The sequence below is a fragment of the Aquarana catesbeiana genome, linkage group LG03 (genome assembly GCF_042186555.1).
Source record: "Aquarana catesbeiana isolate 2022-GZ linkage group LG03, ASM4218655v1, whole genome shotgun sequence".
NCBI classification, from domain to species: Eukaryota; Metazoa; Chordata; class Amphibia; order Anura; family Ranidae; genus Aquarana; species Aquarana catesbeiana.
In genome coordinates this window covers 438835662-438862286 of record NC_133326.1, presented here as the reverse complement: position 1 = coordinate 438862286, position 26625 = coordinate 438835662, and the positions used below count along the sequence as shown (strand labels likewise).

General features: G+C 41.8%; 1 protein-coding gene across 1 annotated transcript in view; it reads left to right on the top strand.

Moving 5' to 3' along the window:
* The first annotated feature begins 2229 nt into the window (after positions 1-2229).
* The window catches only part of SAR1B (secretion associated Ras related GTPase 1B), a 301257-nt gene continuing 276861 nt past the window's right edge, over positions 2230-26625 (top strand). The window contains exon 1 of the mRNA XM_073620798.1: positions 2230-2430. The gene's annotated coding sequence lies outside the window, so the exon portion shown is untranslated. The remainder of the gene's footprint in view (positions 2431-26625) is intronic.

Sequence of the window (26625 nt, the reverse complement as noted above, 5' to 3'; positions counted from 1 at the left end):
CTTCAGATATCACAGACCCAGCCGTTCTGTAGTCTTGGTCAATTCCCTTTACTCCAACTGTCCCATTTCTTGAAATCACTGACGGACACATCTTTGTTTGCTTGTCACCTGATTCTGTTTGAGTGGGAATGTTGTGCGGAGGGCCCCACGAGACACACCCTGTCCTTCACCTATAAGCTCTTGCTTACTCAATCTTCCCTCCCAACTCTAGTGCCCTGTACACACGGTCGGATTTTCCTATGGAAAAAGTGTGATCGGATTGTGTTGTCGGAAATTCCGATCGTGTGTGGGCTCCATCAGACTTTTTCCGTCGGAATTTCCGACACACAAAGTTTGAGAGCAGGCTATAAAATTTCCCCACAACAAAATCCGATTGGTTATATTCTGATCGTGTGTACACAAATCCGACGCACAAAGTGCCACGCATGCTCAGAATAAAATAAGAGACGAAAGCTATTGGCTACTGCCCCATTTATAGTCCCGACGTACGTGTTTTACGTAACCGTGTTCAGAACGATTGGATTTTCCGACAACTTTGTGCGACCGTGTGTATGCAAGGCAAGTTTGAGCCAACATCCGTCGGAAAAAATCCATGGATTTTGTTGTCGGAATGTCCGATCAATGTCTGATCGTGTGTACAGGGCATTAAGTTTTTGGATCAGTGGGAGAGACACCTCCAACTTGAATTGACACCCAAGAAGCTTCACAAAATTCAAATTCTTTCCTACAAATCTTCCATTCACAGTAACAACCAGGTACAAAATTGTAACATACTGGTACCGTACACCAGCCTTGCTACACCGCAGGTATCCTTTGGTGCATGAGACCTGTTGGCCCTTTGGAGAAGAAAAGGGTGACAAGATATGCGTCTTTTGGTTATATTTGGCACTTCGGTCCTTTTGGAAACAGGTCTATTCCATTGTACATATGTTCACTGATTGTTTTGTACCGTATACACTAGCATTTTTCCTCCTACATCACACTTCCATTCCATCAAAGGCATTTCAAAAGTCGGTGTTGAGACAATTAGTCCACGCCACACGCTCCTGTATCCTTGCATTGTGGAAATCACCCACTCTACCCTCCCTGTCCCCTTGGTTTTGCAGGATTGAGGCAATAAGTCAAATAGTGAACCTCACTAGTGTCTTGAAGGGTACAGAGGAGAAAACTCAACTGTGGTTCATTGGACTGCATACTCCTGCACCACAGAATTCAAGTACACTCTTGTAGGCTTCCATATTCCATATATATTTACTTGTGAGGTGCCCAGTTCCCCATGTGGCTGTGCACATCATCAGTTCAGGCTCAGAACACCCTGGAGGCATGTAACTAGCAGTGCTCTTTGGTGTCCAAGGTGCCCGGTGTAAACAGGAGAGTGGACTACCCGTATCTATTTTTCCCCAGCTTTTTCCACCCCCTCCTCTCTGTTTTTTTGACAAGGCCTATGTACCCATGATCTTACATTTCTAAATACATATACTGTACTAAAGACATGTGATGATTTTAAATGGTATAATTCAAACTGCGCATTCACTTGCATTCAGGTGCACGTGGTTTAGCTTTGTTTATAGAAAAAAAGAATTCTGTGAGTACAGGGACAGATTAAATACTCCAAACACAATGCAAACACATGTGCATTTAGGTGTTATGCACACAGGCGTAATAAAAAAAAAACTGGTATCTTGCTGGCAGAAAGATTCTGTGTAAAAAAAAAAAAAAGCATGAACTGGAAATCGTCTGTAAAGTGCTTCAGTTTACTTGCATTTAGACATGTAAAATGTTAACATCTGTAAAATTTTGTCTCCATTCATCTAGCTCTGTTTTCCTTCCCAACACGTGTTTGTGTACATGTGTTTACATGCGTACACATCTAATTTATGCAGAAATAATGATCAAAGAAGCAGAATTTCCTACTTTGATTTTACGCAGCTGAACGCATTGCAAGATTACTGAGCACACCACAGCTGTGCACACGGGGACCATACAATACTGGTAAATTCAGATCTGTTAAAACTAGATGCTGTATGGGTCTGAATGTAGCGTTTGTTATGTTTATGTACATGAGCCCTTAAACACAGGTGAACTTGATCTAGGAAGCATAAAGTTTGTTTATACGTCCCATATAGTTTTCCTGCATTTACATAAACCAAATGTAGGAGGCTAGTGTGAATGTAGCCTAAGACTGCACAGATTTGCAAAGTGAAACCTTGGGACAGCAAAGCTCCACCTTCATTAATAAAAGGAGCCCCTTGCTGGGTGACATGCCTAAGACAGGTGTAGAGTGACAGTGGAAGCAGTGATCAGCTGTGTCAGTGCAGAGCTTGCTGCAACAAGGAGGAGACTGCCTGATACCAGGGATTTGCACTGAGGATCTTGTGATTCTGTACATCGGAGATTACTGGGCTGAATAACTCCTCCTGTCACTGCCAGGTGAATGGTTCTGTATACTTATTTTATGGGTCTTTTTAGAAAAATAATCCCTGCTTGCTTCACCTGTTGATTATGAGGGCTGACAATCAGGAGCTGGTGAATGAATAACTATTTGTTTTATATGACCTAGGGCTTCAGAGAAAATTAGATGTTCATGTGATTTGTGCCTATTTGTTTAGTATCAGAAACTAGAAAGATTTAGAAAAATGCTGAACTTGGGTTTGATTTGCAGTACTTGAATATTTTCTGTCCGATTGCTATTTAGAATTGGACTGCTGTTCTTAAAGGAAATACACTGTTGCTATCCAGCTTTATTATGCCCGTGATATGAGATTATAATTGGCCTTATTTAATTATGAAATCCTTTTGAATGCAGTTGCCCAAGTTAACCCATCAGGATACAATCTGTACTGGTCTGACTTCAAATAAAACTAAAGGCAAAACTTTTTTTCGTTTTGGATATAGTAAGGATAGAGTAACCCCTGTCAGTTTTTTTTTTTTGCCATCTATGTTTCATTGGGGAGATTTTCTCTCACTTCTTGTCCCATAACTAAAACAGGATGTGAGAGCATATCTCTCTCTAATCTGAGGACAACCCAAAGTTTGGGATTTTAATAGAAATTAAAAAACCTGACAGGTGTTCTAATTACTCTCCACTCCATTCAAAATTTAAAAAAATGCCTTTAGTTGTACTTTCAGCTTAGTGTACTCTTACATAGTTACATAGTAAGTGAGGTTGAAAAAAAGACACAAGTTCATCAAGTCCAACCTACATTGGACTTACATTGTATATCCCTGTATGTTGCGGTCGTTCAGGTACTTATCTAATAGTTTTTTTAAATTATTGATGCTCCCCGCTGAGACCACCGCCTGTGGAAGGGAATTCCACATCCTTGCCGCTCTTACAGTAAAGAACCCTCTACGTAGTTTAAGGTTAAACCTCTTTTCTTCTCATTTTAATGAGTGGCCACATGTCTTGTTAAACTCCCTTCCACAAAAAAGTTTTATCCCTACTGTGGGTTCACCAGTACAGTATTTATAAATTGAAATCATATCCCCTCTCAAGCGTCTCTTCTCCAGAGAGAATAAGTTCAGTGCTCGCAACCTTTCCTCATAACTAATATCCTCCAGACCCTTTATTAGCTTAGTTGCCCTTCTTTGTACTCGCTCCATTTCCAGTACATCCTTCCTGAGGAATGGTACTCAGAACTGGACAGCATACTCTAGGTGCGGCCGGACCAGAGTCTTGTAGAGCATGAGAATTATCGTTTTATTTAAGGAGTTGATCCCCTTTTTAATGCATGCCAATATTCTGTTTGCTTTGTTAGCAGCAGCTTGGTAATTGCATGCCATTGCAGTCCTTTTCCATCCTAGATTCCCCCAGAGGTTATCCCCCAGTGTATAGATTGCATTCATATTTCTTAATCGTACATCACGGGACACAGAGCCATAGTAGTTACTATGTGGGTTATAGGCCACCTTCAAGTGATGGACACTGGCACACCCTAAGACAGGAAGTCCTCTCCCTATTTAACCCCTCCCACTACTGGGAGTACTTCAGTTTTTTCGCCAGTGTCTTAGGTGTTGGTCACGAGTAAAGATGTGCTGTGCTGAGCTCCACTGGAAGATTCCTTTGCTGGGGCAAGCTATGCAACTGGATCCATTCAAAGTGTCTTTTCTAGGCCAAATTGAATCGTACCCGGGCCTCGTGTCCAAAGAAACAAGGTTTTGCCTGTAACGCTTCTTTTTTTAGAGAGCTGGACCCCAGGATCCAGTGCTTTGTTTTTTTCAGCTGTAAAGTTTTACTGGTGGGGTGCTTTACAGGTCCAGGAGTGTGGGTTCCCCGAGGGTCCACAGTTCCTGAAGGTATGGTAACGAAGCACACCGTAAGGGGTGAAGATTGGGTCTGTTGGTTTTTACCACAGAAAACCCTGCGGCGGGAAAGGTAAGTGGAGGTTTCTAAGGAATTTTTAAAAATTTTCTTATGAAATGTCTTCTTTAAAAAAGTAAATGTTGTCATGCCTATGAGTCAGCACTGGGGGCTGTATAGAGCACGTACCTTGCCATGCTTTCCTCAGAGATCACGTTGTGCAGCAGAAACAGCAGGCTTCCCTCCGGCGAGCAGCTCAGACCTCCGCTAAGATTGGGGGGGATTTTTCTTCCACTAAATCACCCCCCACCTGGACCAAACTTCCCCTTTTCTTAGAAAGGGGGAAGCCAAAAATGATTGGTGATGCCTCTCCGTTTCTTTTACCGCCCCTGCACAGCAGCCTGTCTCAGGTCTCCTGCTCGCCATCCCCTCCCCACACAAACGCCGATCCCGTCAGATCGGAGGCCCACGCTCGCGATGTGACGGAAGGGGGCGGGGCTTAGCGCAGCGTTAGCGTGCAGAAACGTCCAGCGTGGGAGTATGTTTAAAAGCTCCTTTTTTGCTGGCTGCAGATGTCAGAGGGATACAAGAGCAAAAAGGGGCATGTAAGAGGTTGGTGACACAGGCATTCCAATTGACACATTTACTTATAGCATCAGGCTGAGCGTTAATAGCAGCAGCAGTGGCTGGACTTTTGCTCAAGCAGTGGATGTGATTCTTCTGGCAGTACCTCTGCATTTGTGCATTGGGCTATGGTCAGGAGGGGGGCTAGAAACACCCCAAAAAAGGTCTCAAGAGGGACTCCATCAGCCTCAAAAAAGCCTAGAACCATCTCTATACAAATGGCATCCTCCCCTGAGAGTTCTGAGGTGGCTGGTCAGGGTGAGCCTTCTGGGCTGTCAGGTGTTGCAACTGTTTCCAACACTGCAACCCCCATCTATGTTTCTGAAGAGTTTTTTTCCTCAACCATCTTGGGGTTAGAGCAGAGAATAACCGCTTTAATCGCATCCCAGAATGGGACTAAGCGCGATAGGTCCCCTTCTTTTTCCCAGGACACTCAAACTGAGGAACCGGGGGCAGGAGATGATGAATTTCTCTCAGGGGACCAGGAACAGGCTGATGACTCCTCTTCTGAGGGGTCAAATGCGGAAGGATCAGGTTCACAATCTGAAAGATTGTTGGTATAATCTCTTACTGAATTGGTCCGCTCCACATTCATGCTACCTTTAACTGAGTCGGTCGATAAGCCTACTTCTTGTTTGGGTTCGCTAAAACCTCCCCAAGCCGTTTATGCTTTTCCTATCCATTCATTGCTGGAAAAGCTTATGTATTCTGAGTGGGATCATCCAGATAAGCAGTTTTACCCTCCTAAAAAGTTTTCAACACTTTATCCTATGGAGGAAAAATTAAAAAAAAAGGGAAATCCCAGCTATATCCTCTGTGAATAAAAGTTTGACTTGTCCGGTAGACAATGCTCAAATGCTTAAAAATCCAATGGATAAGAAGTTGGAACTCCTGTTAAAAAACACTTTTTCTCTGGCAGGTTCAGTAACTCAGCCTGCCCTGGCAGCAATTGGTGTATGTCAATCATTGAAAGACCAGTTTGAACAGGTGCTCAAGATTATTCCTGATCAGCAGGCCCAGGAGTTGGCTGAGCTACCAGAGGTATTATGTTTTGCAATAGACGCTATGAGAGATTCTATTCTCCAGGCCTCACACCTTACGCTTGGACTGGTGCATATGCATTGAATATTATGGTTGAAAAATTGGTCAGCCGAAGCGCCATGCAAAAAGCTCATGGCTAGTTTTTCCTTTCACGGTGAACGGCTGTTTGGGGATGATCTGGATAAATACATCCAAAGAATTTCTAATGGGAAGAGTTCCCTTTTGCCAAATAGGAAAAGGAATAAGCATTTTTCATTTAAACAAGCTTTCTAATGGGAAGAGTTCCCTTTTGCCAGTTAGGAAAAGGAATAAGCGTTTTTCATTTAAAGAAGCTTTTTCTCCGGTGCCAAGGGCATCAGTCTCCAGGCAGTCTCGACTGTCAAGTTCAAGAGGTAAACCTCAGAGTCAACCCCAGGGACAAAAAAGGTCCTGGGGAAGGAAGCCTACAAAACAAAATACTAAGGCCTCCTTATGAACTTGCTCGAGTGGGGGGAAGACTTCTGCAGTTCTCAAGGATCTGGCAGGAAGAGTGTCGAGAAGTGTGACCTCCTCAATAACTCTAGGGTACAAACTAGAGTTCCGAGAGTCCCCATCCCCTCGTTTTCTCAGATCAAATGTTCCCAGGGATCCAGGGAAAAAGAAGTCTCTCTTTCAAGCATTGGACCATCTTTTGTCTCAAAAGGTGATATCGGTGGTCCCCATGGAAGAGCAGGGATTGGGGTTTTATTCAAACCTTTTCACGGTACCAAAACCGAATGGGGATGACAGACCCATTCCATCTCAAAGATCTAAATCGGTTTCTGATTATTCACTCTTTTCACATGGAGTCAATCCAATCAGTAGACTCCATTCTACAAGGTGGACAACTTCTAGTATCAATCAACATCAAGGATGCTTACCTCCATGTACCTATTTTTCCCGATCACCAGAAATATCTACGCTTCGAGATAGAAAATCTTCATTTTCAGTTTGTAGCTCTGCCTTTCGGTCTAGCTACTGCACCTCGAGTGTTTACAAAGGTCCTGGCTCCTCCTCTAACCAGATTAAGGGCTCAAGGTATAACCGTTCTAGCTTACTTAGATGATCTGCTCTTGATAGACCAATCGGTAACCTGCTTAGACCAGAGTTTGGTCACCACAGTCAGCTACCTGAAGTACCTATGTTGGATTCTCAACCTAGAAAAATCTTCCTTAAAACCATCAAGGAGATGGGAATACTTGGGTCTGATCATAGATACAGCTCAGAAGAGGGTGTTCTTCCCCCAGGCAAAGATCAGTGCCATAAGGGAACTGATTCAGGTGGTCAAAGCAAAGAAGAATCCTTCTATTCGACTTTGCATTAGATTGTTGGGAAAGATGGTGGCTTCATTCGAGGCAGTTCCTTATGCTCAATTTCATTTAAGACTACTGCAAAACAGTATCCTATAGGCTTGGAACAAGAAGGTCCAAGCTCTAGATTTCCCAATGCGTTTATCTCCAAAGGTGCGCCAAAGCCTCAGTTGGTGGTTGACAGCCAAGAATCTGCAGAAAGGAAAATCCTTCCTACCAGTTACCTGGAAGGTGGTAACAACAGATGCCAGCCTTTTGGGTTGGGGAGCAGTCCTGGAAGAAGCGACTGTCCAAGGGAAATGGTCTAAATCAGAAATTACCCTGCCCATCAATATTCTAGAGATTCGGGCAGCACGCCTGGCCCTGAAGGCCTGGACGCTCAGGCTACAGAATTGTCTTGTCAGGATCCAATCCGACAATGCCACAGCAGTGGCCTATATCAATCACCAAGGGGGCACAAGAAGTCGTGCGGCCCAGAGAGAGGTGAATCATATCCTAACTTGGGCAGAAGACAACATAGTAAATATTAGATTCCGCGCTTAGGATAGAGGGCTGCAGCCTCCCCTATTAGGTTCCCAAGGGAACTTACATGTGTAAAATAAGAAAAATTGGGGTGATGGCGCTACCATATAGGCACTACATGATGTGTATTAAACCAAATTCTTTACCATACCATAACTTGTATAAAAAAATAGTAATCGTGCTTTACAAATATGTGATGTGTAGGTGTGTAGAAAATTCCGAAATGCGGAAAATCAAAATTAGATAGCATATAACCCTATTAGGTGGAAATAGTGTGTTAGATGTGTCTAAATAAAACTAATAAACAACCTGGAATAAAAAATCAATGGGATACGTGTCCACCCTTATCCAACCGACTTAAAAACCATGTGACCATTATCAATAACCCATTACACAAGAGTGGTTTGAGTGTACAGATCCAGAAACTAGCCTATACACGCACCCTAAAAAATGTGCAAAAAACAATCCCCAATTAATATTAAGTGTTCCGTCAATGGTCCAAAACCTAATCATAAATACCATAGAAATGTGCAAAAATATCAGTCATTCAAAAAAAAAAATTAATTAAAAAAATTAATTATAAAGGAGGTAAAAAAAAAAAAAAAAAAAAAAATATATATATATATATATATATATATATATATATATATATATATATATATATATATATATATATATATATATATATATATATATATATATATATATATATATATATATATATATATATATATATATATATATATATATATATATATATATATATATATATATATATATATGATCCCAAATGTCCAAAACCAAGTGACTTCGGTGCAAGGCAGATATGGTGACTGTAGTGCTCCCCCAATGGGTCCCCACTCACCAAAAGTAGATACCCCTACAGGGGTAATAGGCAAAAGAGTGGGCAACTCCAATTGGATCTTCACCTTGGTAGGCCGTGCTGGGTCTTCTATACCTCAATTTCCCTTTCCACCTGTTCTGTAAGATTTCAGGTTAGTCTCCGCTCAAGGCTTCCTAAGTCCTTCCACAGCAGCAGGCGGCACGATCCTCAGCTTCTGTTGTGTTCCATAAAAATGTTTATGACTTCCTGGTATGTAGATTTAGGACATAAAAACCAGACACAGGAAGAAGTTCACCAGCTGACCTCATTAGCACACACATCCTGCACCCATCAACTATGTTTGCACAGCATCCACGGCATCCCTCCAGGCATGCATTTGCTTGGCTTCATACCTTGCCTATCGGCAGTCTTCATTCCAAGAATAGAGAATTGGCAGGCGGACTACTTGAGTCGCCAGCAGTTGTTCCCGGGAGAATGGTCTCTTCACTCTGACATCTTTCTGACAATATGTCAAAAATGGGGAATTTTGGACGTGGATCTGTTTGCGTCCAGGTTCAACAAAAACGTCGACAACTTTGTGTCAAGAACAAAGGATCCGCTGGCATGCAGAACAAATGCCTTGGTATTCCCGCGGAATCGGTTTTCACTGATTTATGCATTCCCTCCTGTTCTGCTGCTTCCACGACTACTTCGCAGGATCAAGCAGGAAGGGAAGTCAGTTATTCTTGTGGCCCCAGCGTGACCCAGGAGATCTTGGTATGCAGAGGTCGTAAGGATGTCCCATGGACCCTACCGCCATGTCCAGACCTTCTCTCGCAAGGTCCAATATTCCATCCTACCTTACAAACGCTAAATTTAACGGTTTGGCTTTTGAGACCCACATTCTGAAGAAGCGTGAACTGTCAGGTTCAGTGGTGTCTACCTTGGTTAATGCAAGGAAGCTGGCCTCCAGAGTCATATATTATAGAGTCTGGAAGGCATATGTCTCCTGGTGCGAATCCAGGGGTTGGCACCCCAGGAAATATGTCATAGGTAGAATCCTTGACTTTCTACAGATGGGGTTAGAAATTAAGCTGGCCTTGAGTACTATCAAAGGCCAGGTTTCGGCCTTCTCGGTATTATTTCAATGACCACTTGCTTCGCATTCTTTGGTTCGTAGCTTTATTCAGGGGGTAACGCGGCTTAATCCTCCGGTTAGGTCACCCCTGAACCCTTGGAACTTGAATTTAATTCTGTCGGCATTGCAAAAACAGCCTTTTGAGCCGATACGACAGATTCCATTGGTCCTCCTGACAAGGAAACTAGTTTTTCTGGTAGCCATATCTTCTGCAAGAAGGGTATCAGAGTTGGCTGCTCTTTCTTGTAAAGAGCCGTATTTAATTATTCACAAGGATAAGGTTGTATTGCGTCCTCATCCCAATTTTCTACCGAAGGTAGTATCAGGTTTTCATCTAAACCAGGATATTGTCTTGCCTTCATTTTTCCCAGAACCCTGTTCTGCGGAAGAAAAATCACTACATTCTGTTGATGTCGTGAGAGCTGTCAAAGTCTATTTGAAAGCGACTGCTCAGATTCGGAAAACTGATGTTTTGTTTGTGTTGCCTGAAGGTCCTAAAAGAGGACAGGCAGCATCAAAATCTACTATTTCTAAATGGATTTGACAAGTAATTGTTCAAGCTTATGGTTTAAAGAAGAAAAATCCACTTTTTCAAATTAAAGCGCACTTTACTAGGGCTGTTAGTGCTTCCTGGGCAGTGCATCACCAAGCCTCCATGGCTCAAATCTGCAAGGCCACAACTTGGTCTTCTGTCCATATATTTACCAGATTCTATCAAGTAGATGTAAAAGGTTATGAGGATATCGCCTTTGGGCGCAGTGTGCTGCAAGCAGCAGTATAAGCCCTCTGATCTCATGTGCCCTCATTTTTTTGTGTTTCCCTCCTTTAAGTTGGCATTGCTCTGGGACATCCTACATAGAAACTACTATGGCTCTGTGTCCCGTGATGTACGATTAAGAAAATAGGATTTTTATAACAGCTTACCTGTAAAATCCTTTTCTTTGAAGTACATCACAGGACACAGAGGTCCCTCCCTTCTTTCTGGTATACACATGTATTGCTTTGCTACACAAACTGAGGTACTCTCAGTAGTGGGAGGGGTTATATAGGGAGTGGACTTCTTGTCTTAGGGTGTGCCAGTGTCCATCACCTGAAGGTGGCCTATAACCCACATAGTAACTACTATGGCTCTGTGTCCCCTGATGTACTTCAAAGAAAAGGATTTTACAAGTAAGCTGTTATAAAAATCCTATTTTTTGCCACCCAAATGCAATATTTTACATTCTTCTACATTAAATCTCATTTGCTATGTAGTCGCCCACCCCATTAATTTGTTCATATTTTTAGCCAGGTTTCCACATCCTGCAGAGAAGTTATTGCCCTGCTTAGCTTAGTATTGTCCACAAATACAGAGATTGAACTGTTTACCCCATCCTCCAGGTCGTTCATGAACAAAATAAATAGGATTGGTCCCAGCACAGAACCCTGGGGGACCCCACTACCCACCTCTGACCATTTCGAGTACTCCCCATTTATCACCACACTCTGAACTAGCCCTTGTAGCCAGTTTTCCTTGTCAAAAGAAGTTTATTGAGTATACAATGTTATAAAGATACATAAAGTAAGTTTACAAGGATCTATAAAGTAAGCTCAATGTTTTACAGTAGGGTTTATATAGGTAAATATCATGAAATTTCAAATATTAAACATTGGGTTCACGTAAACCTAAATTAAAGATATATATCATTTCCTTAGTTACTTTTGTAGGTATTTAAATGATTTATACCTACTATACATATTGTTTACAAGTAGAGTGTATATAGGTCAAATAAATTCTGATAATGAGCTTTAATCGTAAGGTGGAGAAAAGGAAAGAGAAAGAAGAAAAAGGGTTGAAAGGTAGAGGTATGGTCCACAAGGTTGTCCCGCTCGTCAGTTTATTATTCTTTTTAGTTCTCTTTGAAGCCTTAGAATGGGTGTCTCTGTAAGTCATTTAATCTGTTACCATGGCAACAGGACAGAGTCATTGAAGTTTGACAGGAACTGTTGTTTTATCCAAGGATGCCAAAGTTTTTCAAATTTTGGAATTTGATTTTGATCGATGGCTACCATCTTAGCATGGGACATTGTATTATTCATTCTGTGAATTGTTTCTGCTAGTACCAATGTAGGAGATTTCCATGCCTTGGCCACTGTTTGTTTTGCAGCCGTTATTAGTTGGATCATAAGTTTGAATTGAGAGAGTGTTAACCATTCCGGTTTTAGATTAAGTAAAGTTAAATATGGATCTGGTTGTATTATTTTTTTAAATATTTTAGATGCAATCACAAAGACTTCCTTCCAGAAGGTTTGGATTACTGGGCACGTCCACCATATGTGTAAATATGTGCCTATTTCTGGGCATCCTCGAAAACAAAGAGCTGAGGTATTAGGTGAATATTTTGCCACTCTAGCGGGTACAAGGTACCAGCGAGTTAGGACTTTATAATTTGTCTCCAGTGCTAAGATGTTGGGTGAAGATGACTTAGATGTGAGCCATATGTTAGACCAGTCCGTGTCTTCTAAAGTTCGTCCCAGGTCCTCCTCCCACCTCTGAACGTAAGAGGGTCTATTAAGATTTGCTACTCCATATAATTGATTATAAAGTGATGAAATTGTACCTTTAGCAAATGGATCTTTTGTACAGATTGATTCAAAAATGGATAATTGGGATAATGGTGTATCCCCCTTTAGGAATGGTGTATAGAAATTTTTGATTTGGAGATATCTAAAGATTTCAGAGTTTGGTAGATCATATTTTTCTCTAAGCGATGGGAATGAAAGGAATGATTTAGATGCTATGAAGTCATTTAGTGTCTGAATGCCTGATGTTGTCCAAGCTTTAAAAGAATTTTGGGTAGATCCATGCCGGATAAAAGGACGGATTTCTGATAAAAGAAAGGAGAGGATTGTGTGGAGATTGTAACTGATATTTGGTTTTTAGTTCATCCCAGAGAGATAAGAAGTGTTTAGTTATGGGATTATGAATTTTAAAGCGGTCTTTAGGATCAAGCCATAATAAATTTGATATTAATAGAGGGTCATTTTCTGAAGCCTCTATAAATACCCATAATGGGATTTCCTGTTTTGCATGGTATTTGGACAGACTGGCCAAATGTGCTGCTCTGTAGTAGTTAGTAAAATTAGGGTATCCCAGGCCTCCTTTATTTTTGGGAAGATGTAGTGTGTGTATAGGTATACGTGGTTTAGAAGAGCCCCATATAAACGAAGTTGCTCTTTTTTGTACTATTCTCAAAAAATAGGAAGGCATTGGAATAGGGAGGACTCTGAATAGATAAAGCAATTTGGGTAGAATAGTCATTTTGATTGCATTAATCTTCCCTATCCAGGATAAAGGAAGTTGCGACCATTGTTTTATTAGATTTGTGATCTGTCTTAATACAGGAGGATAATTGGTTGAGAATAAGTCAGAATGAGATGCTGTTAAATGAATTCCAAGATATGGGATTGATTTTTCTGCCCATGTGAATGGGAGTGCAGCCCTAGCCGGGATCAATTCCATGTTTGTGAGTGAAATATTAAGCACTAGGCATTTCTTAGGATTAATCATAAGGCCGGATAGGGCTGCAAATCCATCAAGAGCTGGTATTAAGTTAGGACCAGAGACCTGTGGTGATGATAGAAAAAGTAATATATCGTCTGCAAATATACACAATTTGTGTGTAATACCTCCTACTTCAATGCCAGTTATAGTTTGGTTTGTTCTGATGTATTGGGCCATGAGTTCGAGTATAAGGGCAAATAATAAGGGAGGTAATGGGCAACCCTGTCGGGTACCTCTTTCGATATTAAAGGCTTCAGATTTGTATCCAGCATATTTTATATAGGCTTTGGGTTTATTATATAATGCTTTGATCCATGTTAAAAAGTGGGGTCCAAAACCCCATTTTTGTAATGAATATTGCATATATTGCCAGGATACTGTGTCAAATGCCCTCTTAATATCGAGAGATAGAAAACATAAAGGGATTTTCCGTTTTTTAGCAATATGTGCCAATGACACTGCCCTGCGTATATTATCGCCTGCCTGTCTATTTGGCATGAAGCCTACTTGATCTCTATGTATTAATTTTCCTATAATGCTATTGAGGCGTTTTGCTATTATTTTTGCTAATAATTTAATATCGAGGTTTAACAGAGAGATAGGCCGATAATTCACACAGGAAATATCATCAGAAAGGGGTTTTGGGATCATACAAACAATTGCCATTAGTGTTTCCTGCCGAAAAGAATGTCCATCTAGAAGTTTGTTAAAAGTTTCAGTGAGAATGGGAGAGAGTATTTCTGAGAATGTTTTATAGTATAAAGCCGAGTAGCCATCTGGGCCTGGTCTTTTGTTAAGTTTTAGGTCTTTTATGGCGTTAGCAACTTCATCTATAGTTATAGGCTCATCCAAACTGCTTTTTTGATTCTGAGATAACTCAGGTAAGGTTATTTTTGAGAAGAAGGATTCAGCTTCTGTAGGATTAAATTCATTGTTTGTCTTGTATAAAGTTGCGAGATGTGAGTGAAATTTATGGACTATTTTAACTGGATTACAAGTGTAAACATTTTTTGATAATTTCAAACGTATTGGTTTGAAAGATTTGTTAGTTGAATTTAATGCTAGAGCCAAATATGTACCTGGTTTGTTTGTATTCATGTAGAAATTGTGTTTGGAGCGTTTGAGGGATTTATCAACTGACTCAGTGAGAAATAGATCGTATTCCAATCTAGATTTTTCCAGATGAGATTTTGTACTCTGAGATGGATTATCTTGAAATGATATGTAGGCTGCATTAAAATTGAGTTCTAGTTTTTTTGCTAGATTTTTGCGTTCCCGTTTAAATAGTGCCATTTGTCTTTGTATTGTACCACGCAAGACAGGCTTATGAGCTTCCCACAGTGTTATTGGGGAGATGTCTGTTGTATTATTAATTGATATGTATTCCTTTAAAGCTTGTTCAATGGCCATCTGATGTAGTGGGTGTTTGAGCATTATGTCCGGTAAGTACCACGTTGGGTCATGCGCTTTTGGTATGGCTGAGGCTATAGTAGTGTATACTGCATTATGGTCAGACCACGGAATCGGAATTATATCTGATGCAATAATTTCTGGTATCATTCCTATTGTTAGAAAAATATGATCTATTCTGGTGAAGGTTTGATGAGGGTGCGAGAAATAAGTGAATTTCTTTTTCATTGGGTTACTTTCTCTCCATGAATCTACCAGATTGTATTTGGAAAGAAGTTGAGAAAAAGGTAATCTAGAGGTTATTTTGGATGGTGTAAAAGGTGATTTATCTAGAAATGGGAGGAGGACCTGGTTCGAATCCCCACACATTATCACTGTTCCTATTTTGTGTGTATTAATCACTTGTAATATATGTGAGAGGAATGGTGTAGGTTGTTTGTTAGGAGCGTAGTAGGAAATCACCGTGATTGCTGTATCCATTATATAACCTATGAGTATCAGGTATCTACCTTCTGGGTCTTTAATTTCTGATGATAAGGTGAATGGTGTGGATCGGTGAAATGCAATTAGAGTTCCCCTTTGCTTGGTACAGGCAGAAGCCGTGTAAATTTGTTGATAAAAAGGAGAAATATATTTTGGAGTAGAATCTTTGGTGAAGTGTGTTTCTTGGAGGCATACTATGTGAGCCTTCTTGTTATGGAAAGTACGGAAGGCTTTGGTCCTTTTTTGAGGGACATTTATTCCCTGAACATTCAGGGAAAGTATATTCAGTGGTGCCATGGCAACAGATCAAATAGTTTTGACTTACTTTTTGTTATGCAGAGCTGACTGCGCAGATCAACCTGTGTGGACTGAAGAGATGAATAGATAGAAAAGAAACCAGTGAATTCTGGCGTAAAGAGTAAACAAAAAACATATGAGATTAGATGATACATTGTATAAATTATTTTTTGCAAGTAATCACAATTTACCCGTGAAAGAGAATAAATATCTCTCTCAGGGGAATAAGTGCCTTCGTCACACTCCCACATAATATGGTTGGGAGAATGAGGAGGGCTAATGGGGGTACACGGATCTTCCGCTTACAGGAGAGAAGTGCTATGTCAAAAGACATCAAAATGATGTTTCATTAATTGGAGTGCAGAATATAGTTTTTGTTGAAATGATTTATTCCAGGGTGGTTGTATATGGTTAGTCTTGCCCTAGGCTAAATAATTCAGTTAGAAAGGTACTGTTAATAACTTTGGTATTGATGAAGATAGTTTGAATTATTTTGGGATTTTAACCCTTTTAGAGTAAACAATTACATATTTTATTCATATGTAACTGTTTAGATATGTTAACTCATAAAATTGAGGTTGTATTGCTTCAGATTAGAATAAACAAAAACATAATTCTAGGAACTAGTTAGGTAATAATATATTTTTTTTAAGAAATGAAAGAAAAAGCTTCCATTACTTCTGGATTATTGAACATATTTGTCCTAAAAAGTAATAAATCTATTGTTATTACCTGATAATATATAACTGAACAAGAATTTCCTTATTTCACTTATATATTCTAAGGCTATATGAATCAGAAGTAATAAGAAATATAACTGGAATGTAACATGATCCCACACAGTGTGTGACTATCAGAATGCAGTCACATTCAATTATAAATACAGGTTTTTTATAGAGAACCGTCTCTTAGTATAATAAATGAAGAGATATCAGGAATTAGGATGTCAGTCCATTGAATCTTCTTGGTCCATGGATGATGTGGCATAACGGCCTCTTTTGTGAGAATGATGATTCCCATTTTGTTCTGAAATTTTCTGGGTGCTGCCTGAAGGTGAAGATGACGCCATTCTTCTGCGTGTGGGAGTGTTGCTGCTTGTGGGTTCTGTCAAATTTAATTTTAAAAGGGTTTGTTGTAGTTCATCTGCTGATCTGCTTCTGTAAATTGTACCTTGGTAGTTAAATCTGATGGAAAAGGGGAAGCCCCATTGATACATAATGTTGTGGCGTTGCAGTTCCATTAGTTGGGGTTTCATGGATCGTCTTTTAGTAATAGTAAGTTGGGATAGGTCAGCAAAAATTTGATAATTGTGTCCTTGAAAATTAAGTTCCTTTTTTTCTCTTGCAGCAATTAGTATTTGTTCTTTCGTTCTGTAATAATGAAATTTTGTGATTATATCACGTGGGGGTCCATCTTTCTTTTTGGCTGTGAGGGCTCTGTGTACTCTGTCCAGTTCTAAACGTTCAATAGGGATATCTGGCTTTAGTTCTTGTAATAGAGCAGTAATAGTAGATTCCAGGTCTGTCACAGTTTCAGGTATTCCCCTTATGCGCAAGTTTGAACGTCTGGCTCTATTTTCGTAATCTTCGAGCTTAGTTTGAAGTATTAAATTCTCTTTTTTTAATTGTTCCAATTCTGTTATATTTTTTTGGGTTGTAATTTCAATTTCATCCATTTTTATTTCTAAGGCTGCGGTGCGGTTTCCCAGCTCTCTTATTTCTTTGGTTAGGCTTTTTGTTATTTGGTCTGAGGTTTGTTTTAAAGCCTTATGAAGCATCTTTTCAAATTGCAATAATATTACTGGGGATACTGAGGAGGCTTGTGGAGAAGTTTGTGAGAGGATTTGTTCTGTATCTGACTCAAATGGAGAGTCTTGCTGTGACATTTTCTGTCTGTGAGAGCACCCTGATGCTGTATCTTGTGAGGTGACTGGAGCTGCTTCAGCTGCAGTGAGTGCCTGTGAGCTCTTTGTGAGGTGATTTTTATTTCTGCCACGGTTTCCTCCCAGTACCATATTTCCTGCCCAAACTTTCACAGTTTGTTCCCTGGGGCAAAAAGGTTCAAATGGATACCTTTTGAGCCTGCAGGCTCCGCTTTGTCCTTCTCTTCTCTCCTCAGCGGTGTGGAGCTCTAACAATGCATGTCTGCTCCGCTAGGCTCCGCCTCCTGCCCCCCTCCTGTAGCCAGTTTTCAATCCATGTACTCACCCCATGGTCCATGTCAACAGACCTTATTTTGTACAGTAAACATTTATGGGGAACTGTGTCAAATGCTTTTGCACAATCCAGATACACCACGTTCACGGGCCTTCCTTTATCTAGATGGCAACTCACCTCCTCATAGAAGGTTAATAGATTGGTTTGGCAAGAACAATTCTTCATGAATCCATGCTAATTACTGCTAATGATACTGTTCTCGTTACTAAAATCTTGTATATAGTCCCTTATCATCCCCTCCAAGAGCTTGCATACTATTAATGTTAAGCTAATTGGTCTGTAATTCCCAGGGATGTATTTTGAGCCCTTTTACATATTGGTGCTACATTGGCTTTTCTCCAATCACCTGGTGCCATACCAGTCAGTAGAATGTCAGTAAAAAATTAGGAACAATGGTCTGGCAATTTCTTGACTGAGTTCCCTAAGTACCCTTGGATGTAAGCCATCTGGTCCCGGTGATTTATTAATGTTAAGTTTCCCAAGTCTAATTTTAATTCTGTCCTCTGTTAACCATGGAGGTGCTTCCTGTGATTTGTCATAAGGATAAACACTGCAGTTTTGGTTACTGAAGCCCCCCAATTCCCTTGTGAAGACTGAGGCGAAGAATAAATTCAATACCTTCGCCATCTCCCCATCCTTTGTAACCAGATGTCCTTCCTCATTCTTTATGGGGCCAATATGGTCTGTCCTCCCTTTTTTTACTGTTTACATACTTAAATAATTTCTCAGGATTTTTTTTTGCTCTCCTCCGCTATATGTCTTTCGTGTTCTATCTTAGCCGTCCTAATTGCACCCTTACATTTCTTTCTGAATGCTGATGATGATTTCCAACCCTGTATTTTTTGAAGGCCTTCTCCTTTACCTTTATATGCATGTAACAGCGCTGCCTGGAAACAGATAGGCTGTGATGATCTCTTCATGGAAGTTCGTCCTGGCGCTTTGTGTAGCACATAAGCATTCAGCAGAGCCAATTGAAATAAGTAGACAGACACTTTTTTTTACCAGTGTCTGGCTCTACGGGCAGTTAAATATGGCGCCATCATCTGGTCATTTTCAGTCCACCTCTCCCATGTTAAGGTTGTATTCGTGGACACAGAGGGGCTTCTCAACAACACCAGTCACCATTGGAATTTGGACTGTTGTATCTGTGTGAATGGAGGACATAACAAAAACATTCCGTGCGTCCCTCCACTTCACTGCAAGCAAATTATTACATCTCAAGCAGGCTCTCTCCCCCGTCTAAGACGGGACTCTATAAGTCTTTGGGGGAAGCGCTGGTGATTAGATTGCATGGTGCCACATGCGCAAATTCCAGAACCAAAAAGGTGACTAAAAAGTAGCACGCTTGTATAATAATTGTCCACATACAAGTGGTACCCCTTTCCAAATAAGGGTGACAACAAATCCCAAACAATCTTACTGCTGCTTCCTATGTAGTCTGGGCAGTTGGGGGGCTCCGCAGTGCTGTCTTTTCCCTCATAAAACCATAAAACTATATGTATAGCCTGTTGCCCTGTCATAGAGTTTATATTATTTGACCCCCATATCTGACATGGTTGCTGGGGAGATACTGTTTGAAAGACAGGCAGCCAGAAAACTTAACCAAGGACTCATCAACGCAGACAACTTGATCGGGAATAAACAAGGCTGCAAACTGTTGGTTTAAGAGGTTTACGAGGGGTCGAGGTTTGTGGAGCCAATCGTATCCAGGGTCACCCCGAGGACGACAAAGTTCATTATCGGTGAAATGCATGAGCCGCAAAATTTGCTCGTATCTAGTCCTGGTCATGGAAGCAGAGAACATGGGCATGTGGTGAATTGGGTCAGTGGACAAATATGACCGCAACTCACTCTTTTTAGTTATGCCCATGAGGAGGGATAGGCCCAATAGGATAGGAGGGATAGGTCTTAAATTTGGGAACCGGTATAGGTTTCCAGGAAAATTCTCAGGCAAGGGTCAAATTTGGATTTACGGCGATAAATTGACCAGCGCATAAATTACTTTGGTCCACAATAGATCTGCAGAGCTCTTCTGTGAAAAACAGCTTGTAAAAGTCAAGGGTACTAAAATCTGCTGTTTCTACCTGAATTCCGGGTTGGCCAGTGAATGGGGGAAGTACGGGTGCTACAGAAGTGGTGGGCTGCCAATCAGGATTAGCATATGCAGACTAAAGGACACTATGGCCCTTACGGGCCTGTCTTTGAATTCTTGGTGGCTGCGGGGCACTACTTGTGCTAGCCACCGCATCAGCTTGAACTGCACTTATGGGATTCGCCACATCACGAAGTGATACTGCAGTGCTAATGTAAACAGAGAAAAATTTCTCCTGCACTTGTGCGGATAGGTCTTAGTAAAACTGTTAGTATTTTCATAAAGGTATTGATGTGTAATCTATCATGCATGCATACCCCGCTGCCTTGGCCAACGGGGGAAGTCCAAAATGCTATACGAGAAGGAGAAAGAGAGAGTGTGGCCTCATGCATGGGTCCTTTTAAAACATTTTTTAAAACAAAATGGTATATACAGAAAATAGTAAAAAAATACTACGTATTTATAAGAGTGGGTGAATTACAATTTAAGTACCCCTTATTGAACTGTGTTAAATATTAAAATGGTGCCCATATACGGGATAAAAATTGAATAATCGGTTAACGCATTTCGAGTGTTTTCCTCTTCCTCAGATCCTTAAGGTGCTAAGTCTGGTCTGCATCCTAAAATGTAGAGGACTAGATATGTGGCGAATAAGTGGATGAGTGGTCCTCTCTATTACATGGATTTTCCTTCACTGTAGGGAGGTTCCTTCTACATCACAGCACTCTACATTGAACAAACACCGAACAGATATCAATATAGATATAGATAGAATTGCGGACTCTATTCCAAACCTTAAAAGGCATATGTCAAATGATAAGTATGTTTACATATATATAATTTTAGAACAATGCCCCATATAGCTTAATAAAAGATGTGTATAAATAAGAAAGATGTTAGAATATTATTGATTGTTCACATTCATTGTTGCTAACATGAACCACTATAGCTGGACTACTGCAGATGTTCCCCTACATGAAAAAGTAAATGAATGTCAATGTAGATATTCGTTTTAAAAGGACCCATGCATCAGGCCATGCGCTTGCTCTTTCTGATACTGCAGTGCTGGTTTGTCTATGACCAGGATGTGCTAGGCCGCTGTTGCTTGCCAGTTCACCAGAAGGTTGTGCGGCACTAGTACTGGCTTTCTGCTCCATACGAGAATCCTGTCGTTGTTGCACCTCAACAATAGAAGAACGAGGTGGGGTACACCTTAGCAGGAACCACTACTCCATCACCAGAGCTATCTGTCAGGGCGCCGCTGCTCTCTACGGGTTCGTATACTGAGCCTAAATCTAACAGTGAGGCTTCCCCTTCGCTCTCATCTGTCATGCTCAGCAACGTGTAGCCCTCTTCACTTGTGTACCTCTGTTTGGACATTTTGGCCACTAAATTTATAGGTACAGCTAGTGCGACTCACAGGCAAAAGAGCAACTGGTTGTCAGCGACTGCTTGAATTTCTCCAAAATTCTTTTACTGTTAGCGTTAGCAGGGATCAAGCCTGGCTCTGCTAACACTGCAGTTTTGTGTGTTGTGTTTTGTAAGTGACGGTGATTTATTGGTATTGTACTTGGGTGGGCTGGGCTGGGCGGAGGGGCTAAACGCAGGTGCTGGCAGGTGTCTGGGCTGATCCTGCTAACACCATGTTTTTGGGAACACTATACTACTGGGGACGCTAGTATATATCTGATCAAGATCAAAGATATTGATCTGTTCAAACACTATACTAGTAAGGGAGGTGTATGTGTTAGTGCTACTGGCAATCAAAGGGTTAAAATCTGACGCTGTCTGGGATTGATGCTAACTGACGCTGACACCCAACTGCCAATAACTAGCTAACCTGTGACACTAATACGGTGATTAGAAAAAAGATCTGTACAATATACTAATGCCACAGTGACAGGGAGTGAAAGGGTTAACTGGGGGATGATCAAGGGGTTAAACCTTTATTAGGGACTATATGGTGGGCACCCTAAACCTATCTGCGACTACCACTAACTGCCTTAACGCTGTTTAGAGTCACAAGTGACACGAATACAGTGATCAGAAAAGAGATCTGTACACTATACTAGTGCCACTGTGACAGGGGGTGAAGGGTTAACTGGGGGGGTGATCAGAGGGTTAAAGGTTTATTAGGGGGTTAATGGGGGGTACCCTAAACCTACCTGGGCCTACTACTAACTGCCCTAATGCTGATTAGTGTCACAAGTGAAACAAGTACAGTGATCAGTGAAAAAACTGCACTTGGTGGCACTGTGACAGGGAGTGAAAGGGTTAACTGAGGGGGTGATGGGGGGGGGTGAAAAGTGTGCCTACGTGTACTGGTGTTAGTGTAGTGTTGGTGTATTCACAGTAAGATGTCCTCTCCTCTCGCACTGAAACCGAAAAGGGCTCCACGAGGAGAGGTGACATCACTTCCTCTGCCTGTGTTTACATTACACAGGCAGAGAAAGCAATTCATTCGCCAGAACTGATCAGCAGGTCCAGACCAAAAATCATTGGCCTGGGCCTGTAGACTGATCGGTTCTGAAGCAAATCCAAATTGTCGCAGGGACGGCGGGTGCGCGCGTGACTTACGTCCACTGCCGTCTACGGCTATTCACGCAGCGCTGCCAACCTGCCTCAGTATAATGACGGTGGCTGGTCGGCAACGGGTTATTCATAGTTCACCGACATATCCTGCTGGAATTGGTGAAGGTTCTCTCATTACAAATGCAGATGTTTTGAGTCCTCTCTCAAAAAAGTACTGGCCCCTCATTCCTCTCCATCCTGTAGTTTACAGGATGAGCTGAATTTCACAATAGGCATCCGCCTAGCTGCTGTTCTGGGCCATCTAAACTGCATGCGGTTGGCTTGGCTAGAGAAGGAGACCACATATGCAGGGAGTTTGAATGGAGGGGGTAAAAGGATCAATGTACAGTTGGCATTGCCTTGTATGAGGAGAGATGGGTGGGGGATAGGTGGAGTTCTGTAATACAGCAGGCAGGACTGACAACACTGATTGCGATTTCAGTGCAGAAAAGGTACCGAGTGGCAATCCAAACAGGAAGAAAAGAGCACACTGGATTGGTAGCAGAATAATAGGTAATTTTCTATATTTGCAGCATTTTTCTGTTCAAAAATGTTATTCAAAGTTTTCCAAATAATAGTACAGAAGAATGGGATACACAATTCAAGGCATCAACTGCATACAATAGGCTAATGCATAGGGTGTTCCGGGTGTGCCTGGGCACACCCTAATTGCTTCGCACATATGCCTCCTAACTGCCAATCACAGTCAATCATAGCTCGGCGACGTCCTTTAGTACCCGCCCCCTCCCCGACACAAGCAGCGTTTCCCCTGTAGCTGCCTGTGACAAGCGCGGCTGTACGGGAGACATAGAAGTAGGATTGGCTTCTGTTCTTCTCCCTGGACTTTCCACATTATTCAGAATACTGCAACTCCAGCTCCCCATACTCCCCCCCCCCCTCTCCTATTCTCAGGTCCAGTGGACGGGGCTACGAGTAGCTGTAATTTAGCTTTACCTACAGGACCAGTGAATAGAAGGAGAAGATCCAGAGCTGCAGTATCCTGAGTACTGTGAAAAGTCCAGGGAGAAGGAAAAAGCAGGTAAGCAGTGCTTAAATGAGAGACAGAGGGTCGCTTATTACTGCACTCTATACTCTATATTGCTATTGACCTCTGTAGTATGTGACACAGAGCTCAGTGACTCAGAGTCAGCACTAAGTGATATGGTGTTCAGAGGTCAGTAGTAAGTGAGGCAGAGTTCAGGGGTCATTAGTAAGTGAACCAGAGTTCAGGGGTCAGTAGTAAGTGATTCAGAGGTAAGTAGTGTTCAGAGGTCAGTAGCAAGTGGGGCAGAGTTCAAGCATCAGTAGTAAGTAAACCAGAGTTCAAGGGTCAGCAGTAATTGAACCAGAGTTCAAGGATCATTAGTAATTGAACCAGAGTTCAGGGATCAGTAGTAATTGAGGCAGAGTTCAGGGGTCAGTAGTAAGTGATGCAGCGTTCAGGGGTCAGTAGTGAGTGAACCAGAGTTCAGGGGTCAGTAGTAAATGAACCAGAGTTCAGGGGTCAGTAGTAAATGAACCAGAGTTCAGGGGTCAGTAGTAAGTGAGGCAGAGTTCAGGGGTCAGTAGTAAGTGAGGCAGAGTTCAGGGGTCAGTAGTAAGTGAGGCAGAGTTCAGGGGTCAGTAGTAAGTGAGGCAGAGTTCAGGGGTCAGTAGTAAGTGATGCAGAGTTCAGGGGTCAGTAGTAAGTGAGGCGAAGTTCAGGGATCAGTAGTAAGTGAACCAGAGTTCAGGAATCATTAGTAAGTGAACTAGAGTTCAGGGATCAGTAGTAATTGAAGCAGAGTTCAGGGATCATTAGTAAGTTTACCAGAGTTCAGGGGTCAGTAGTAAGTGAACCAGAGTTCAGGGGTAAGTAGTAAATGAGGGAGAGTTCAGGGATCAGTAGTAAATGAGGGCGAGTTCAGGGGTCAGTAGTAAGTAAACTAGAGTTCAGGGATCAGTAGTAATTGAAGCAAAATTCAGGGATCAGTAGTAAGTGAATCAGAGTTCAGGGGTCAGTAGTAAATGAATCAGAGTTCAGGGGTCAGTAGTAAATGAATCAGAGTTCAGGGGTCAGTAGTAAGTGAGGCAAAGTTCAGGGGTCAGTAGTGAGGCAGAGTCCAAGGGTCAGTAAGTGAGGCAGAGATCAGTAGTAAGTGAAACAGAGTTCAGGGGTCGGTAGAAGGTGAGGCAAAGTTCAGGGATAAGTAGTAAGTAAACCAGAGTTCAGGGATCAGTAGTAAGTGGACCAGAGTTCAGGGGTCAGTAGTAAGTGAGGCAGAGTTCATGGATCAGTAGTATTTGAAGCAGAGTTCAGGGATCAGTAGTAAGTGAACCAGAGTTCAGGAATCAGTAGTAAGTAAACCAGAGTTCAGGGATCAGTAGTAAGTGAACCAGAGTTCAGGGATCAGTAGTAAGTGAACCAGAGTTCAGGGATCAGTACTAAGTGAACCAGAGTTCAGGGATCAGTAGTAAGTGAACCAGAGTTCAGGGGTAAATAGTAAATGAACCAGAGTTCAGGGATCTTTAGTAAATGAACCAGAGTTCAGGGGTCAGTAGTAATTGATGCAGAGTTCAGGGAACAGTAGTAAGTGAACCAGAGTTAAGGGGTCAGTAGTAAGTGATGCAGACATCAGTAGTAAGTGAGGCAGGGTTCAGGGATAAGTAGTAATTTAACCAGAGTGCATGGATCAGTAGTAAGTGAACTAGAGTTCATGAATCAGTAGTAAGTGAACTAGAATTCAGGGATCAGTAGTAATTGAAGCGGAGATCATGGATCAGTAGTAAGTGAACCAGAGTTCAGGGGTCAGTAGTAAGTGAACCAGAGTTCAGGGGTCAGTAGTAAACGAACCAGAGTTCAGCATTTTTGCAGCATTTTTCTGTTCAAAAATGTTATTCAAAGTTTTCCAAATAATAGTACAGAAGAATGGGATACACAATTCAAGGCATAAACTGTATACAATAGGCTAAGGCATAGGCGTGCGCATGGGGTGTTCCGGGTGTGCCTGTGCACACCCTAATTGCTTCGCACATATGCCTCCTAACTGCCAATCACAGTCAATCATAGCTCGGAGACATCCTTTAGTACCCTCCCCGACACAAACAAACAGCGTTTCCCCTGTAGCTGCCTGTGACAAGCGCGGCTGTACGGGAGACATAGAAATAGGATTGGCTTCTGTTCTTCTCCCTGGAATTTCCACATTATTCAGAATACTGTAACTCCAGCTCCCCATACTCCCCCCCCTCTCCTATTCCCAGGTCCAGTGGACGGGGCTACGAGTAGCTGTAATTTAGCTTTACCTACAGGACCAGTGAATAGAAGGAGAAGAAGATCCAGAGCTGCAGTATCCTGAGTACTGTAAAAAGTCCAGGGAGAAGGAAAAAGCAGGTAAGCAGTGCATAAATGAGAGACAGAGGGTTGCTTACTACTGCACTCTATACTCTGTATTGCTATTGACCTCTGTAGTATGTGACACAGAGCTCAGTGACTCAGAGTCAGCACTAAGTGATATGGTGTTCAGAGGTCAGTAGCAAGTGAGGCAGAGTTCAGGGGTCATTAGTAAGTGAACCAGAGTTCAGGGGTCAGTAGTAAGTGATTCAGAGGTAAGTAGTATTCAGAGGTCAGTAGCAAGTGAGGCAGAGTTCAAGCATCAGTAGTAAGTGAACCAGAGTTCAAGGGTCAGTAGTAATTGAACCAGAGTTCAAGGATCATTAGTAATTGAACCAGAGTTCAGGGATCAGTAGTAATTGAGGCAGAGTTCAGGGGTCAGTAGTAAGTGATGCAGAGTTCAGGGGTCAGTAGTAAATGAACCAGAGTTCAGGGTTCAGTAGTAAGTGATGCAGAGTTCAGGGGTCAGTAGTAAGTGAAACGAAGTTCAGTATTCAGTAGTAAGTGAACTAGAGTTCAGCGATCATTAGTAAGTGAACCAGAGTTCAGGGGTCAGTAGTAAGTGATGCAGAGTTCAGGGGTCAGTAGTAAGTGAACCAGAGTTCAGGGGTCAGTAGTAAATGAACCAGAGTTCAGGGGTCAGTAGTAAGTGAGGCAGAGTTCAGGGGTCAGTAGTAAGTGATGCAGAGTTCAGCGGTCAGTAGTAAGTGAGGTGGAGTTCAGGGGTCAGTAGTAAGTGAGGTGAAGTTCAGGGATCAGTAATAAGTGAAACAAAGTTCAGGGATCACTAGTAAGTGAACCAGAGTTCAGGAATCATTAGTAAGTGAACTAGAGTTCAGGGATCAGTAGTAATTGAAGCAGAGTTC